The sequence below is a fragment of the Lolium rigidum genome, chromosome 4 (genome assembly GCF_022539505.1).
Source record: "Lolium rigidum isolate FL_2022 chromosome 4, APGP_CSIRO_Lrig_0.1, whole genome shotgun sequence".
Classification (NCBI taxonomy): Eukaryota; Viridiplantae; Streptophyta; class Magnoliopsida; order Poales; family Poaceae; genus Lolium; species Lolium rigidum.
In genome coordinates this window covers 269220645-269226612 of record NC_061511.1, presented here as the reverse complement: position 1 = coordinate 269226612, position 5968 = coordinate 269220645, and the positions used below count along the sequence as shown (strand labels likewise).

The 5968-nt window shown below is 46.0% G+C and overlaps 1 pseudogene; it reads right to left on the bottom strand.

Annotated features, from left to right (window-relative positions):
• Window positions 1-1393: 1393 nt before the first annotated feature.
• LOC124650540 lies at window positions 1394-4328 on the bottom strand (annotated as a pseudogene).
• Between the last annotated feature and the right edge of the window lie 1640 nt (window positions 4329-5968).

Genomic DNA, 5968 nt, shown 5'->3' with positions numbered 1-5968 from the left:
TCTGGTTTTCCACTCGTATTTTGTTCAGAGATTGTTAGTTTTCTTTAGTAAGGTATGATTGACTCTCTGGTCTTTATTGATTATTATCTATGAGAGTTGTTTCAAATAAATTGATAGGTGTTGGAGACAAGTAAAATATTTCATGCCTATAGTGGTGCAAAGGAAGCTTGTTTAGACTGTGGCTTAGACTTTAGCATGTCATGTTAGATGTTATTTTAATTGTTTTCTTAGTAGTTATTGTTGCAGCATGACTTGTCTCAAATAGCTGAGAGTGATTAATGTGCCAATGAAAGAATCATGTGTTGTTTCCATCATACAAAAGCATAATATTGTGTATTCTTCTTTGATGCTTTATTTGGGTTGACTTGGCACATGCTTACACCATGTTATGACTACAAACCAGTCACCTCAAGCCTCTATGATCATTTATTTTTTTACTTGTAATATCACTTTATGCTTTTATTAATAATGTTTTGTCGCTATGAATGATTATGACCATTATTGCTCTCTTAGTTGGTTGCTCTCAGTCTTTTGGTAGCCTTCATCTGTACTGAATATGAGCTCTACTCGTGCATCCAACTCCCAAAAACCAAAGTTCGTCAATTGTGTCCACCATACCTACCTATATGTGGTATTTTACCGCCACTCCAAAGTAAATTGCGTGTATGCTATCTTTAAAACATTTAAAAATTATTACCTATTTTGTGTTCCTGTTTTAGCTCATGAGGAAGTGTTGAATGTTTTATTGTCTCTTTCATGTTTATTTTGGCTTCACACCTTGACTATCATGCATAATGTGCTAGTCTCTAATATTGCAATAAGAGCAGGCAAGCGGGTGCCCAACCCACTAAATATAAAATAAACAAATAATCAAATAAATCTCCTAACACTATGGGCTTGAGAAATCGTGAACTTAGCTTGTTCAAACAAAGGAGAAGATGAACTTTATTTTTCTTTCTATGTGAGCCGCTCTTGAAGCCATTAAACATGAAAGGATGATAGATCATTTGATGTCATTCGTTGACATAGACATACATACCTCTCAAAATATTTTTTCAACACCTCTATTTTATTTAAAATAAAAAACTCTAGCACATGAGTAATCTTGCTTCCCTCTGCGTAGGGCCTTTCTTTTACTTTTATGTCGAGTCTTCATCTTCTAACTTTATGTACCAATTAAAAGAGCATAATTGTCATTCTGAATATAATGTGCATAGTCCCAAAATCTATTATTAACCGATTCTTGATTATCTTATTAAAAGCTTTCGAACGACGATTTCCCCCTGACTCAACATCTTCAGCGACATGGACGACGGCAACACGAATGCAAATGGCTCTACACCTCCCTATCCTCTTCGCGATCATGCTAGAGTTTCTTATGATGTGTTTATCATATTTAAACGTCATCGTATTAAATCATGTGATAATTTACTTACATTTTCTACAAGCAGGAGACACACACACAATAAAGTGACGAAAAAATGTCTCTTGTATCCTTGTGCTTTCTGCTAGTGGCTGTCGTTGATTCTCGCAAATTTTGGCAGGGTGTGAATACCGGAGACTTTCCGGTGATATCCACCTGCAGCAGCAGTACGTCCACTGTTCAGGCCAATCCTGCAACGTCCCGGTCATGTCATGAGACAAACTGCACCTTCTGGTCTAAAGACTGTCTCTTCCGACGGCGACGTCGCGCCGTCGCAGACCAATCAACAAGGAAAGGCATCGATATCCGTGCGATTTCCTCTTTCCCGACGGCCATGCAGGAACAACGGAGGTGTTGAGTTCATGACGCCGGCGAGTGGAGGAAGAGGCAGATCGCCGAGCAGTCGTCGACGGCGACGTCCCTCCGCTTGCGCCTCCACGCGCGCACGGCGCACTCGACCAGGCGCTTGGCCGCCTTCTCTCTGTCCGGCGTCGCGGCCACGACCCGCACGGCCTCCTCGTTGGAGAGCACGTCCCAGACCCCGTCGGTGGCGAGGATGACGAACCGGTCCCGGGCGGTGATCCGCCTCCGCGTCACCTCCGGCGCCGAGATCACGCCGTAGTCCTTGACGCAGTAGTCGCCGAACGCGCGCGACATGGCGAGCCCCGGCGCGTCCCGGTCGGGCAGCCACACCCGGTGCACGCCGGGCTCGTCGCCGAGGCTGTGCACCCGGCCCTTGCATTGCCTAATGCGCTCCTTCTCGTCTGCATATCAGACTACGAGGTAAGTCGGCTGTTCATGTCAAAGAATGTGTACAAAACAAAGATGTTTCTCTTCTCGCAACGACTTACGCGGTAGGTCGGGCTTAAAGTCGACGGTGAGCTGTACGGCGGCGACGCCTCCGTCGTCCGACGTGGTCCCAAGGACGGCCCGGGAGTCGCCAACGTTTGCCACCACCATCATGTCGCCCTGCTTGACGACGGACAGCGCCGTGCAGCCGCTGTTGAACGCGTCCAGGCGGCGGCTTCGGCGGAGCTCTTCGTCGACCGCGGCGGCGGCGGCCTGGTAGGACTGCCTCCAGAGGTCGAACTGGTAGTCGCAGAGCATCTTCTCGCCGTCAATGAGCGACGCAAGCGCGACGGCCTCCTGCCAGTGGCACAGCAGGGAAGGCGGCAGCGAGTCCCGGACGGCCTTGGCGACATAGTGGCCCCACTGGCCGTGCCCGTCGAAGATGCCGCAGAAGATGGAGTCGTCCTGGCAACCGAATCCCTGAAGAGAAAATCAACAAGGAAAAACATCCATGAGAATCTGAGAGAAAAACCATTACAGACACGAGAAATTGAAATGCTTTCTAAACTCAACTGATGGTTTGTTTGTTTTTCCTTTTTTTGTCTAGAGCTGGCCTGACATTTTGTGTAGTAGAATTTAACTTTCATTGACTGTTTCGCATCGGGAAAATGGTAATCACAAGGTTTCTGTGTGACATGATAGATTGACAACCAACTGAACCAGTCGGCCCTTTTATGCTGATAGGTCATCGTTGTCCATACTCAACTGAATACTCAAAAATAGCTAAACCTAAACTCATTGTTTCAAAGCTGACCGCCTACATTTTTATGCAACGCAAATAGGTTAGTTAGTACCAGTTTTCTAAATTATGCACAATGCAACCCTGTCAGGCTTAAACCTAATAAAAATTTGGTCGTCTGGAAAATGTAAACCCAATTTTCTTAGCAAGACATAGGAAATGATATCTTGACATTCCCATCACAATCAGCATGTTAAGAGTTCAACTAACCAAAGCTACTTTGGAGTATTCAGATACCAAGAAACCGAACTCCTTTCTTGCTCCATCAAATCAAGACACGTACCCTCCCTCTTTTGGAAGATAGAAGTGATGAAACCCCTAGAGGCCAAAAAGGGAGCACCATATCCAAGAACCATGTGAAGAACAAGCTCCAAAACCTATCTTTGTTAGTATGACACGTAAGAGGAAACAATATGTAGCCTAGCGAATGGCCTAATTCTAGTTTTGGCTGTATGTACCGACTACCGAAGACCAAGAAACCAACTGAAGCATCTCGCAAGAACAACAGAAAAATGGTTAGGTACGTAATCGTAAGCAACGGGGACAGAGAAGCCAATACTTTAATGCACACGCAAGCACAGGGAACTGTTTAAGTTCTTCTGTGGCCAGAAATGAGGTCAGGCCGGCAACTAGTCCGAGGACGTCCTAACCATGTCCCATCGATCTCCTTCTTTTCTGGTAAACTAAACAGAGGGGAGCAAGGGTAACGACGACCATGTCACCATGACACCATCGTGGTTCCAACCTCCAACCAAGGCCAGCGACAGAGTAAAAAAATAGAGCAGCAGCGATCGATCAATCGAGCGGACGAACGAACGGACTCACTCACCTCCCAGACGATGGAGCAGTCCTGGTTGGTGCCCTTCTCGCCGCGGCGGGAGCAGACGGCGGCGAACGTCTCGGAGCCCTCGCCCCACAGTGTCCCCGACGTGCGCAGCACCGTCCCCTGCTCCTCCTCCTCCTTATCCTCGCCGGCCTTCCTCTCCTTGCCCAGAGACATGGAACGGGCCAGGCCCTGTAGCATCGACGAGATCTGCCGCATTCTCGCCGCCGAAGATCAAACCCCACCTCGATCGGTTGGTTCAGCTGGAGCTTCTTCCTTCTTCCTTTGCTGTGTCTTAATTCCTCGGTGGCTGGCACTGGTGGTGCGCACGGGCAAGAACAGAGCTCAGACCGGCGATGGTGATGGCGATGGCTAGGCTAGAAGCAGGGTTTCTTTAGCTTAGGAGATGTCCCGATCGATCGACCGCTTCTCCTGGGTTTCTTGTTTCAGGGCGTGGCTTTGGATTGAAGAAACGAGCTTCTTGGACTGGATAGGATTGGATGTGTCAACTTCGTCGAGGAAGAAGGTGTAGAAGAAGAAACTGGAAGCGAGGATTGTTGGCTGGACTTCGGTCAGGCACCCGCGGAAGGAAGGAGGGGGAGGCGGGAATTGTGGTGGAGGTGTTACGAGAGCTCAGGAGGGAGCTTTTAAAGGAGAGGGAAGAAGAAGAGGTGGGAGGCAGAGCCGTGGGTGCAGGGGAAGCTCGCAACCTCACACCATGCAACAGACCGAAAGCCACGCGGGCCGCCCATCGCTTGCACAGCAACACGTACGTACAGCGGTGCGCCGGGAACAGGACGGGTCCTATCTCCTATGGCTTTCCGGCTGGTGTCGTGGATAAGTTCATCCATCCACCCCGACACGGTTCTGTTTGTTGTGCCCCCGTTCTGGAATGTGCAGTTTGTTATGCCGACGGTTGCGACGCACCATGGCGTGTGCAAGGTTATGATACTTTCTGAACTTTTTCTTGGTTTTTTTAACTGGTGTCTGGCTAACTTTGGGATGCCGCGGACAGCCGGCCTCATCCCCTCTTCGATTCTTTTGAGCAGGGATCAAATGATGATATAGCACTTAGTTAAAACTCATATTTATTGTTTCAAAATATTAAGAAAAATAAAACATGTAAACACCTTTATAATTGTGAAATTATACCGAATATTTGAAGCTTCATGCTATGATTCCCACAATTTAGTCATGCTTATAAGTATTAGAAATCTTGTGAGAGCATTTGCACGCTGAAAATCGCTAAGAGCTACTATATAGTACAACTCATGTTGATTCGAGTGTATACCCTAACATTGCTTCGACGGTGCTCACCCTTGTCCACGACAATGACATCTCGCATTAGGGGGAGGTACATGAGATGGTGGCCACGAGAAATAGACCAGTTGTGTGTGACCACCACCTGGTCAACTCAAATTTTGCTGAGGTACGCAACTCTTGATGAAGCTTCCTTTCGATGTGCTCTCTCCTTTTCCGATAGAGAAATATAGTGTTGTTTGTTGTCACTCCTCAATTAGAATATATTCCTAACATAAAAACAAACAATAGTGATGATAATTCTATCACAGTATACTAACCAATAATAATCAAGATATGATAGTAGTATACTAAAAAACAATAGTGATGGTAATTATATCATAATATGTTGACCAATAATAATCAAGATATGATAGTATAATGAAACAAGGAATTATATTGAGGGTAATAATAACATTTCAAGCATGGCATATAAAAAATAAACATAAATAAAAGCCATATGCATGCATCTATTCAATGCAGAGATCGGTGGCCTCAACCTTCTTTTTCGGGAAATGCTCCAAACCCTTTCTCTGGTCATTACCGTCCTCCTATGTAAACGCCTCTATAATTGTGAAATTTGTGTAGAAAATATGATTTATTTTAAATTTTATCCCCAATATTTTGAAGGTTCATGCTATGATTCCCACAATTTAATCGTGCTTACGTACTCGAAACTCATGAGAACATTTGCGCACCCAAATTTGCTGAGAGCTAATATACGGTAAAATTGATGTTGATTCGAGTGTACGCTAACATTGCTTCGACGGTGGTCACCTGTCCACGACAATGACGTCGCGCCATAAGAGGACGTACAAGAGATGGTGGCCACGAG